Source organism: Schistocerca gregaria, chromosome 5 (genome assembly GCF_023897955.1).
Source record: "Schistocerca gregaria isolate iqSchGreg1 chromosome 5, iqSchGreg1.2, whole genome shotgun sequence".
Lineage (NCBI taxonomy): Eukaryota > Metazoa > Arthropoda > Insecta > Orthoptera > Acrididae > Schistocerca > Schistocerca gregaria.
The window spans coordinates 576,771,300-576,784,496 of NC_064924.1; the positions used below are offsets into that span (position 1 = coordinate 576,771,300).

The 13,197-nt window shown below is 42.6% G+C and overlaps 1 protein-coding gene across 1 annotated transcript in view; it reads left to right on the plus strand.

The window, feature by feature from the left end:
- Positions 1–2,250: 2,250 nt before the first annotated feature.
- Positions 2,251–13,197, plus strand: part of LOC126271986 (mitochondrial uncoupling protein 2-like) — a 44,441-nt gene continuing 33,494 nt past the window's right edge. The window contains exon 1 of the mRNA XM_049974458.1: positions 2,251–2,423. The gene's annotated coding sequence lies outside the window, so the exon portion shown is untranslated. The remainder of the gene's footprint in view (positions 2,424–13,197) is intronic.

The following is a 13,197-nucleotide window of genomic DNA, read 5'->3' on the forward strand; positions in this document are numbered from 1 at the left end:
TGTTAGGTCGCTGGGGTCGACAAAAATGAAAAAAAAAACAGGGAAGTCGACATGAAGTGCTACGGACAAATCCGACTTGTGAGGAAACAGAACGACGGACCCATCCTACACCTTGTTTGTGCCACTTATATGCAGTTACCAATATTAGGAATCTGGTTATCGCTTAGAGTGAACGTGCATCCTCTTCCTTTCAATTCTTGCTCTAAGGAGGATAAGCAGCCTGGTAGCTTGTTGATGTACAGAATATCTAATAATAATTCAATGCTTAAATATATAGCTTTAAAACCAGCAGTCTGTTTACGATGAGCACTCAATACTTGTCTAGGCCCGTAGTCGATATTTTTTCCGTCCACGTACCAACAAATTTTTTCGATATATCGAGAGCCGAAAAAATATCGATATATCGGAGGCACGATATTTTTAAAAATATCAACTGTCCTAAAACACATTTCGAATACGCCATAACGTTGGGAAATTAACAGCTTTTGATGCAAAACAGTTTGCACTTGCTAGAATTCCTTTCAAGGAACGTAATACGATGTCCACCTCAAGAAAAGGTAAAAGTGGATTTTACTTCATTTGTATATCAGCTCTTCAGATGAACGAAGTGTAGCCTACTATTGTGAATTGCGCCTATATCATTCTTGTTTGACCAACTCTACGTACGTCCGAAATGCCTGTATTCGCCTGATCTTCTTCACGTTCGAACTTCATCATTTCCCCAAGAAAATTTTAATTTACTTACACATACTTCCAGTATGTGTATCAACAGCTCCGTAGTGCCAGACCCCATTTTATTTTTACACTTTACTGAAACCATTCTAAAGATAGCCATAATAACATGCCCACAGAATGTAATTGAATATTGCACAATCTGACTTTATTATGGTTTGATTTACATACTGTCCTCGTGTCCGAAGAAGGGGAAGCTTACTACATAGTCAGTCACACCAGGAGGTAATTCAGGCATAAACTTATATCAAAACAAGAGGTGCTGCCACTAATTTTAACCCGAAGCGCCATACGCAGCCTGTATTATAAAAAGCAGATGTACAAATATCTGAAATCGATGCTGCTCTGAATGATGATTCATGTTGTTACTGATAGTTACGATTCTACAGGAAGGTATCTCATTTGTTTGATGATTGTAGTTGAACCTTACGCCGTAGTTTGGGGGGGGGGGGGCGAGGGGTGTAGAGGTATTGCCTGACATGCATAAGGTGATCAGCTACACGGGAACCAATTTCAAGTAACTTCGTCAGCTGTCAGCGGACAAGGTGCCAGCAACACATGTAGCGTTTAGCCGATACACAAATTGTAGGATCCGCGGTATCATTCGCTCACAAAAGCACTGAGAATTACAATCACACGAACTGATCCTGGAAAAATTAAAGAAAGAAAGAAATTTTGCTAAGGATGTATTGTATCTGTAAGAAGCAGATCGCCAACAGCACATTATTATTACCTAGTGCTAAATAAAGTTGTACATTTGTCACAATGGGTCCAGTGTATTCAAAAAGACGCGCAAAATTTCAGCAAGGTAGTGTAAGGCATTATGTTTGTCATATGATGATGTCCTTCATTTAAAACACTATGCAAGCCCACATCAAATAATATGGAGGGCTACTGGAGGTAAGTCATTTAATTTACTACCAATAATCACCGCAGGGGAATTCCTCGCCTTTTGACAGAGAAAGGAGTCCGCGTTATAAACTTACAGGGTAACTAGTTAAATCCCGATTTATTTCTTTTTCTGTGGATTGTTATGGGAATCATGCGGAGGTACGTACAGAGTTGAATCATAAATATTGTGTGTAATTTTTCACTATATCCAACTATAAAGGAGGAAACAGTTCACCTGCATACCAAATATAGACATTAAAATATAGGTGACGTTAATGTGATTGTAAACCAGAGCACTGAGAACAGACTCAGAAACTGAACCGATCTGGAGGCTAGTGCCTAGCTAGCCCGGCCATTATATTATGATTTGAAATACTATATAAGCAAATAGCTGAGCTTCAGCCCTACTTTTTCGGAGAAAGGGAAGGAATGTTTCAGCACCATTGTTCTTTGAGACTTTTCTGGTTTCTCTTCCTTTGTTGAGCGCGTCGCTTGCTACCGCCTCATTTCCACGTATTCGTGGGTGTCGGGGAAGGGAGCTAGCGCTCGCCGCGCCGCCAATCAATAACAGCTCTCGTTTCCGCTAGCCTGCGCCACCGCAGCTGCGGCCGACTGAGCAACTCCGGCGGACTTTGACCGGCGGCTGTTCGATAGCGGCCGTTACACAACGGACGCAGCGATTGGCTGCTCTCCCGTGGCAGTGTTGTCTCGCCGCACGCCATTGGTCACTGAGGCGCAAATATATACCAGGCTGCGCTGTTCGAATGCTCAGTTGTTGTCCAGAGATCTACCGTGAACCAGTAAGTACACTGCGAATATCGTTTGCTACATGGCGGCCCATGTGAGCGCTGCAACACGCTTTTTCGCTAACAATAAGAGCTGCTTTAGGAGACTGAATTCAGTAAATACTTCACTTACAATAAATAAAACGCTGGAAATTTGCCACGGTCGCTCTTTTATTTAACAAACCGTGGTATAAGCCTGATTTTTTTTTAACAGTTCCTTTGTATTGTCTTGCCAGCAACCAACGCTCAGTGTGTCTTTATATGTACAATCTAATTCGTGAAAACCGTAGACAGTCATGTTGCATTTTGATACGACCGGCACTTCTACTGGTACGAGCAAGACTGTATACGCTAAAGGCAAATATTTTATGTTTATTTGTAAGGTTTTATTATTTTTTATGTAGCAAACAGACTCTGGAAAGTATGATGTTCGCTTATCATCATATAAATGTAGATCTTATGCAAGTAGATTGGCGGAAGTGAGCTTGTATGCTGACAGTATGATACAGTTCCCCACAAGATGTAGGAACTTAGTTTGTCAACTTTACATGTGCCGGATTTACGCTGCACCTCGTTATCTTTTTTCGCTGCTGCTTTTATAGGTAAAAGAAAACGGAATACTTGTTACAGTATTTCTGGGTTTCCCTTTCTGTTCTCGTATCCTTGCTGTTCCTCTTAAGAGGATATCTGAATTTATTGTTATTTATTATTATTTATTTCGCTTATATGGAAAGCAGCATGTGCAATATCCCTACGAAGTTCAGTTGCACATTCTGTTCTGAATTAACTCTTCTTTTGTGTTAAAGTGAGTACTCTATAGTTTTCCATGATTACTTTTAAAAGCATCTGAATAAAAAAAGAAAACCGCTTTCATGAGTCTACAGTATCTACGCACATGTGTATTAGCACCAATCTGCCATTATGTGCTGTTAACGGCCACTAAAATAATGGTGATGGCAACGGAAATGTTCGGATGTTTATTGGAAAAGCGTATTTCTTAATATTAATGTATCATAATTTCATAAACCGGTCCTACTTTTCATTCATTTGGGTGAATAACATCCGCCACGACATATAATGTAGTGCAAACAAGAAACCAGAGGGCACCGGCATCAAAAATTTTGAACACGCCGCGCTACTGTGGGCGGTGCCCTGACGCAACCATTAGCTTCATTATCGAACCGCCTGCCTTGTCAGAGCGCTGGCAGTGACATGGCGTCTGCTGTTAGAAAGTAAAGAAAAGCGTATTGAAAACGGAAGGAAAAAGTTTGCTGAGAGACAATCAAAAAAGGAACCGGTTGGCATGCTATGTGCTGTTATATAGCTCATATAGGTAGAGATAATGTGTCAATGGAAAGAGGGGGGAGCCAAAGAATACGAATATATAGCACTTGCTCCTAAGAACAATGAGTTAAAGGTATACAGTGACGAAGAGAGCGACAAAGGATTTAAAGGAAAAAAAAGGGAGGAAGAAGCACAGACATATGATAACACCAAAGGAGAAATCATGTCAAAATTGCGTTGTGAATTTGGTTAGATATGGACTAACTTAATGTGTCTGGAAGATTGGAATAATATTACTAAAACAGTTAGCTTTTAAAGCGTGGCCGATTTGATGCGACATGCGTAACACTTGTTTCTTATGACCTACAAGATTATTCATCATAAAATTACATCAATCTGTTGCTTTCTTTCGATATATTAAGTCCAAATTTTAGTAATTGCCTTTGTCTTTAAGTCTAAGTGTAACTGATAAACATTCTAAGTTTGTTGTTTTGTGATGGAGTTGGTTGACAGCAAAGCTAGTACGCCAGGTCCCTCACAATTACATGAATGAAAAATCTCTCTTCATTGGCAATGACTTAAGTAGCTCAACGAGAGGGGCTATTTCCAGTAGTTTCATTGACTCTTTTAGATGTGTCGAAGCGGGAAACACTCTTGCATGTAGATTTATCTCAAATTTTTCCATGACGATTTTGTAAGACAGCAAGAAGTTAAAAACAGGCAAAACACGCACACACAATTACGTTCATTCCTGTCTACTTATACTGAAAATCGATTTCCAACTTAGAAGACTACCATTGAGAGATGTCAAAGGCAGAAAGTAGTAAATAACAGTAGTTTTGTGTTTGTGTCTGCACGTTTTTTTTCTACATATATTTTTATATATATATATAAGAGCATCATAAGAATACGTAAGCAGTTGTAGATCGTTTTCCAGAGGTGACAGCGTGGCAAAATAAAACAGCTACCGCTGAAGCAACGAAGTTCTGGAATATCAGCAGTACGAGTTGGTAATCCCTTTACCTGCCTCGCGCAAGTGCCTTTATCTACTCCCTTTGCACGAGCGGTGCACAGGTGGGGATTACACAAAGTGAAGGGTGCCGTCAGTCGGGCGAAGCTGACAGAGTTTGAAGTGCAAGAAGAATTTTCTGTGGTAATCGCCATTATATGTCTAGGCTACCAACCACAATGATGGGGAGAGTGGCAAGAGGGGGCATTTGCCTCCCCCCCCCCCACCCCCTCACCCCCCACCCCACTTGCGCCCCTGGAATTTGGAGTACAGTTTTTATTCATTACAGAATTCTCATACATTTAATTTTTCTGGTGGGATATACAAAGATTTTTCTGTTGTCTATAAAGTCTAGTTCTTGTTGCGTCACCCCACTCAAAACTGACCAACTTATTTATATAAAAAAAAGAGAATTTTAGACTTTTGGTTCCACTCTCTTCCCCCTGGATAAATTTCTGCGTGCCCTCAAGATTGAATGATAATTCAACTCCCGTAGATAAGTCTTTAGATGTGGAGTGGGAATTCTACATTGTTTGGTTCAAATGGCTCTGAGCACTATGGGACTTTACATCTATGGTCATCAGTCCCCGAGAACTTAGAACTACTTAAACCTAACTAACCTAAGGACATCACACAACATCCAGCCATCACGAGGCAGAGAAAATCCCTGACCCCGCCGGGAATCGAACTCGGGAAATCGGGCGTGGGAAGCGAGAACGCTACCGCAGGACCACGAGATGCGGGCTCTACATTGTTTGATTAATGATACTGTAGTGCACGTGGTTCACCACTACTTCGCTGCAGTGTATGGATGATGCAGCAGACGTATAATTCTATGACAAGCCTTGAGAACAGCTTGTGTACTAAAGTGAAAGAATAGTTGCTGCCTATAACTGTATACTCTTTTCGATTAGTACAAAAGAGACAGTCGAACGTAAGGCGTCCGTCCGGTGGATGTATACATACCGTTTATCTACAGCCTCGTTCATTCCAGCGGGAGTTGTAGGTTGTCATTTTTAGACATCATATGTCAATATTCGAAGAAGAACTTTGCGATTCGTTTGAGATGACAGTGTCGGAGAAACAATCAACGTACTCCAGTTTAGAGGCGCTTCCAGATTGGGTGTGTGCGTTATGGAGAGCTTGTGGTGTAGCCTTTAGTAAGAGGACAAATTTGACGTAGTTCTTCACGATACCGTATCCTATGCAAGCCTCTTCGTCTCTGTATGTCTGCGACAACCAGCATCAGTTTGGACCTGCTCCCTGTATTCTGTATTCAAGCCTCGGTCTCCTTCTACAATGTTAACCCTTCACACATTCATCAAATGCCAAATTAAGTATTCCTTGATGCCAAGGGTGCCCATACCATAGTTTGTTGGGGAGGGGGACTGCAAGACCTCGGGCATGAAGTATTTTTGATATTTTGGAAGACGAATGGCGATTTAAAAAGATCTAGCTCAGACCCAGTTAAGTACGTGGGTGATACCCACTTTCTAATCATTTTATTTGAAGAAAACCACCTCATTACACTATATTTTTTTCCTTCCCGTGAGATCTAGGGGGTGGGTGGGGGGTGCGCAGCTACCTGTTGGCTCCAGGCATAGGCGCCCTTGCTTGATGCCTCAAGATGTATCACATCAACCTCTCCCTTCTTTTTCTCAAGTTATGCCGTAAAGATCTTTGCTTGCCAGTTTGGTTCAGTAGCACTTTATTAATTCTCTGATTTATCCATCTACACTACTGGCCATTAAAATTGCTACACCGAAGAGGAAATGCAGATGATAAATGGGCCTTCATTGGACAAATATAGTACACTCGAACTGACATGTGATTACATTTTCACGCAATTTGGGTGCATAGATCCTGAGAAATCAGTACGCAGAACAACCATCTCTGGTCGTAATAACAGCCTTGATACACCTGGGAATTGAGCCAAACAGAGCTTGGATGGCGTGTACAGGTACAGCTGCCCATGCAGCTTCAACACGATACCACAGTTCATCAAGAGTAGTTACTGGCGTATTGTGACAAGCCAGTTGCTCCGCCACCATTGACCAGACGTTTTCAATTGGTGAGAGATCTGGATCATTTGCTGGCCAGGGCAGAAGTCTATCATTTTCTGTACACAGAAAGGCCCGTACAGGACCTGCAACATGCGGTCGTGCATTATCCTGCTGAAATGTTGGGTTTCGCTGGGATCGAATGAAGGATAGAGCCACGAGTCGTAACACATCTGCAATGTAACGTCCAGTGTTCAAAGTGCCGTCAATGCGAACAAGAGGTGACCGAGATGTGTAACCGATGGCACCCCATACCATCACGACAGGTGATGACGAATACACGCTTCCAACGTGCGTTCACCGCGATGTCGCCAGACACGGATGCGACCATCACGATGCTGTAAACAGAACCTGGATTCATCCGAAAAAATTAACGTTTTGCACCCCGGTTCGTCGTTGAGTACACCATCGCAGGCGCTCCTGTCTGTGCTGCGGCGTCAAGGGTAACCGCAGACATGGTCTCCGAGCTGATAGTCCATACTGCTGCAAACGTCGTCGAACTGTTCGTGCAGATGGTTGTTGTCTTGCAAGCGTCCCCATCTGTTGACTCAGGGATCGAGACGTAGCTGCACGATCCGTTACATCCATGCAGATAAGATGCCTGTCATCTCGACTGCTAGTGATACAAGGCCGTTGGGATCCAACACGGCTTTCCGTATTACTCTCCTGAATCCACCGATTCCATATTCTACTAACAGTCATTGAATCTCGACCAAAGCGAGCAGCAATGTTGCGATACGATAAACCGCAATCGCGATAGGCTGCAATCCGACCTTTATCAAAGTCGGAAACGTGATGGTATGCATTTCTCCTCCTTACACGAGACATCACAACAATGTTTCACCAGACAACGCCGGTCAACTGCTGTTTGTGTATGAGAAATCGGTTGGAAACTTTCCTCGTGTCAGCACGTTGTAGGTGTCGCCACCGGCGCCAACCTTGTGTGAATGCTCTCAAAAGCTAATCATTTGCATACCACGCCATCTTCTTCCTGTGGGTTAAATTTCGCGTCTGTAGCACGTTATCTTCGTGATGTAGCAATTTTAGTGGTCAGTAGTGTAGATTTTCACAATCTTCTGTAACATTACACTTCAGAAGTTCCAATTACCTTGTTGTCAATAATGGTTACCGTTCACGGTATCATTTCCTTATTAGATTATGTTCAGAACCAGTAGTTTCAGTAAAATTTTCTTTCTCTGAAATTTATATTCGATTCTAGGAAATCAGACGCTAAATATGGCAGAAAAGTTTCGCTCTTTCGGTGGCAAAATAACTAACAATGGTAGAAGTAATGGGGAGAATGAAGCCTGGCAATAGCAACAAAAGTTTTCCTGAGGGAGAGAAACATGTTGACACCGAATATGGAGAGTGATTTTTTTCCAAATTCCGAGAGTCCACTTTCCCACAAGTGTCAAGAAACATACCGTTTTCTACGACGACACATTTCGAATAATGATCACGACGATCAAATTAATCGACATAACATCTCAGTACGTTACTACCCACGGTCCCGTTGGTGGTGTGCCCTTGGCTTCCTCCGACCTTTGAACAGACTCCATCTATACCTAGGTACATACTCTGCAAGACACCTTATGGTGGATTGCAGTGTGTACCTCATCCCTTTCCTGGTCCACTCGCAAATAGAGCGAGGGAAGAAGACGCCTCCGTACGGGCCCTAATTTCTCTTATCTTATCTTCGTGGCCCTTTCGCAAAGTGTACGTTGGCGGCAGTAGAATCGTTTTGTAGTCAGCTTCAAATGCCGGTTCTCTAAATTTCCTCAAGTGTTTCGTGGAAAGAACTTCGTCTTCCATCCAGGGATTCGCGTTTTGAGGTCACGAAGTATCCCCGTAATACCCGCGTGTTGATCGCACCTACCGGTAACAAATCTACCAGTCCGCCTATGCTTAGCTCTCTTCCTTTAATCCGACCTGCTGGGAATCCCAAATATTCGAGCAGTATTCAAGACATGGACGCACTGGTGTTCTATACGCTGTCACCTTTATAGAGGGCCCGGACTTGCCGAAGATTCTCACAATAAACGAAGATTACCGTTCGCCTTCCCTACTACTGTTTTTGTTGTGCCCGTCCCATTTCAAATTGCTTTGCAGCGTTGGGCCCAGATATTTAATAGAGGACCGTTGCTATTCACAATATACATAAATGAACTTGCGGATAACATCGGACGTTTACTGACACTTTTTGCAGATGATGCTGTGGTAACAGTGGAAAATTGTACCGAAATGCACGACGATCTGCAACGAATTGACGCATGGTGCAGGGAATGGCAATTGACTCTCAGTGTAGACAAGTGTAATGTTCTGCGGATGCATAGAAAGAAAGATCCTTTATCATTTAGCTACAATATAGCAGGTCAGCAACTGGAAGCAGTTAATTCCATAAATTATATGGGAGTAGGCATTAGGAGTGATTAAATTGGAGTGACCATATGAAATTAGTCGTCGGCAAAGCAGATGCCAGACTGAGATTCATTAGAAGAATCCTAAGGAAATTCAGTCCGAAAACAAAGGAAGTACACTTGTTCGCCCACTGCTTGAATACTGCCCACCGGTGTGGGATTTGTACCAGATTGGGTTGACAGAAGAGATAGAGAAGATCCAACAGAGAGCAGCGCGCTTCGTTACAGGATCATTTAGTAAGACTCTGCAAGAGAGACGCTCCCTCCTACGTATATCTCGCGAAGAGACCATGAGGATAACATCAGAGAGATTAGAGCCCACACTGTGGCATACCAACAATCTTTCTTTCCACAATCAATACGAGACTGGAATAGAAGGGAGAACCGATAGAGGTACTCAAGGTACCCTCCGCCACACACCGTCAGGTGGTTTGCGGAGTATGGCTGTAGATGTAGACATGACTGTCAAGCAGCACAATACCAGTGCTATACACGGACATTACGGGACTGCTTTTCCTACTCATCCCACTTCAGTTTGGAACCGCGCGACTGCTACGGTCGCAGGTTCGAATCCTGCCTCGGGCATGGATGTGTGTGCTGTCCTTAGGTTAGTGAGGTTTAAATAGTTCTAAGTTGTAGGGGACTGATGACCTTGGATGTTAAGTCCCATAGTGCTCAGAGCCATTTGAACCTACTTATCTGCATTGTATCAGCATTTTTCTACGTTTAGAGCAAGCTGCCATTCGCCAGGTATTCCCGTACAGCCACTCTCCCGAGCACCACAGCATCATCGGCAGACAGCCGCAGATTGCTGTCAGATCATTCATGTATACAGGTAGTAAGAGCGGACCTATCACACTCCCCTGTGGCTCTCCTGACGATACCCTTACCCAACCTGTTCTTGGGGACCTACAGTGGAGTCACAATTATCCATCCTCCACGAATAGGACAAGAAAAGAGGAGGGGATTCTACAACGTTATGTACCATACACCGAATAATGTCTGGTGATTGGCAATGAACAAATGCAGTGGATGTGCGCTGCTGATGAACACGTGAGGCAGCGAACCTGTGGCTTTGGCGTCCACACAAAAATATTGGCAGGCGTCCAGCGCTTCCTGGATAGGTAGTCTCGTTTGGCAAGCCGCCTGGCCGAACCAGCACCGTGTTGCGTCAGGCGCAGGCCACTCAGCGCCAAGCTGTTTTAGCAGCCGCTCGCTCGCGCCTTCTAACGACTTCTCTGTGGTCTTATTTCTGTCGCGAGTCAGAAAGGCGCAGCCTCATCAAGGCTACGCGCCGTGTCGCTGCCGTTGGCAACACTGGACTTTGTGCCTACGGCTGTGGCCACTCACAAAGGGGTTTGACACGTGCTTCGGTGAGACAAAGGACCAGATAGTTCCCTAAAGGCCCCCGTACACGATTAAAGTTTTTCAAACTGTAAAATGTTTAAATGTTTGCAAAGCATTGGCGCCTTACTGTGTTGTCTGTCGTGTTTGTCGACCATAGATCGTATTTGATGTGATTGCGAGAAATTTTGATTGACGGAAAGTTTGACAAGGTGGTTGAAGTTGTTTGTTTCGATGATACGCCACATATGTTTAGAGAAAAATTGCTTTATTACAATTTATCTCACTGAATCGTGAGTTTCCACAACTATGAAAACTACGATCAAGGACAAAAACAAAATAGCCCAAACAATTACCGAAATAGTAGAGGTCACATCTTTCTCAGCCATATATTACACAGGAAGAGATTATGAACAACATCAATATTTTACGCATAGCAAATATGCAGGAGTATAATGAAATAAAAGAAATCGAAGTTCTCCGTTCCGGCACGGACGATATTGGCTGTATGTTAGCACGTTGTGTTATTTTAATGAACTCTCGTTAGAGAAGCAAGTAGAAGAGAATGAATTTTCGCATACAGCGCTTGTTTTCTATTATAACGCGAGGCCAAAGTAACGCTACACAGATAATAAAACGTAGAAAGTTGATATAAACTTCAGTTTCTGGGTGTAACATTTCCATTAACAAGTGTTCACGTGTATATTTCTCTCTCACTTTAAACCATTCCGTGGACCAGCGTCTTGTTTTTTCTTCGTTAAACATAGTCCCAGAGTCAATGTTAGAAATATATATTCTGTATCTGTAGCCATTCTCACAAGTGCCAAAATGCAGCATACATGAAAAGCGTCTGCTTCAAAAGTAAGGTTAAATTGACAAGCTTTCTTCGACGTGTCTAGGCATGTTTGACTCATCTGTGGCCGCATAAGAGCGAATTTGGAGACAAGTTTTCTCTTTTGTGAGGGCCTTAACAAGTTTTTGAAGCTTCATTGTCCATTCGAAGAATGTTAAAATACTCATGAATATGAACAGCATCTGCTTCTGAGAGAGGTTAAACTGACAAACTTTGTACTTGTACGAGTTTGTTTGACCAATCCGCTGCTAGACAGGAGTGCAACTGACGAAAAAATTGTTCGTTTACGGGGACCTTAAAAGGTAGCCACATGAGCAAGCATGCTTGCGCAAACACGCTTGAACGTGTGTCATATATCTGCGCAAGCATCATAAGTACACAAACAACTTGGAGCTTGATCGACCTTCAGTTTTGCATGCTTGTGAAAGCACAAAGCATGTACATGCTTGAGCGTGTGTACCAAGAATAGAGACACTTGTGCAAGCATGTATCAGTTTTAAAGCAGCCTTTACTCCACATACCGCTACAAGGCTGCTAAACAAACTCATGCTTCTGCAAGTATCCTTGAGTCGTGTGAAGGCGCAAGGAATTTTTGCATGTTCGCGCATGTGTGTTTGTCAAGCATATGTCTGTTGCTACCTTGACAGTCCGGCTTATCGTAAATCCGAGTAATCAGGTAAACAGATTACGGCTGAAAACAGGTGTAGGAAAAAGGACTTTTCCACAGAGTACATTTAAATCCTTAACTGTCAAGTATTATGCTGAAAACAAGCAAGCAGTATTGCACTTCACCGGAATCGCCCTTTGTTCTTCTCTTTTCTCATTTCAGAATTCTTGCAAATACTTGACCAGCTTAAGGCTTGTAACAAATGTTGACGTTTCCTCTCAAGTTTTTTCCCCATCCTATTGTTCTCGTTCCCTTCCACGTGGATTGCTGGTTATCTCAAACACTGCAAAATAGCATGCAGCATTCTAGTATAAAATAAGAAAGATTTTTACTTCCGTTTGTCATAAAGTGGTGTTCAACAGCATGCAGATCAATAACTTTCTTTCCCTGATTTTATATCTCACTTTTTCTTTGTACTTCTTTGATATCGCTATAAAACTTCCTCTACTAGTTCCCCCAAATTTTATGTAAAAATGGTAGCACGTGTCAGTATATTAAGCGCTTCTTTGGTTGACCTAGGGCTACTAATGTGTTTTTGATGTTCAGGACAATAAGAAAAGCGTTGTCATCATCACCATCATCTTCCATAATGGGTTCACTGCTGGATAAAGGCCGCCGATAGACTTTCCATGCGATACAGTTTTCAGCTATAGGCATCTGTGTTATTGCTCCTCGTTTTGTAATGTCATCTTCCCTCTTTCAGCTAGGTTGTCGTCTGGGTCTTTTCGTATCTCTTGGAACCCAGCAAAGAATTTCCTTGTTTCATCCGCTATCCATTCAACTGGATACATATTTCTCCATGTTGTTTACATTAGTCAAAATTATATTGCCCAGTCAAGTCTGTTACCTGACTCGTTTGCAGTTCCTAACACTGCTCACTGAACTACCATTATGGTGTTATTGTTATCTTTTCCCTATTTTAAGACACAATGTAACGTTAGTTGGAAGTGGGATTTAGAAATGGTTTTGTGGGTATAATAACATCGGAGTGAGTGTATTCCAGAGGATTTTACTCCCATAATTTGACGATGTTTACAGCTTCTTGTTATGTCGGCAAGCAATTTGTAGCGGAGCTGATATGCAGAACTCTGATATGGAAGGCTAGTGCTCGTAAAACTGGTACATTCTCTTCTTATATAGGTTTTCTGAATTTTG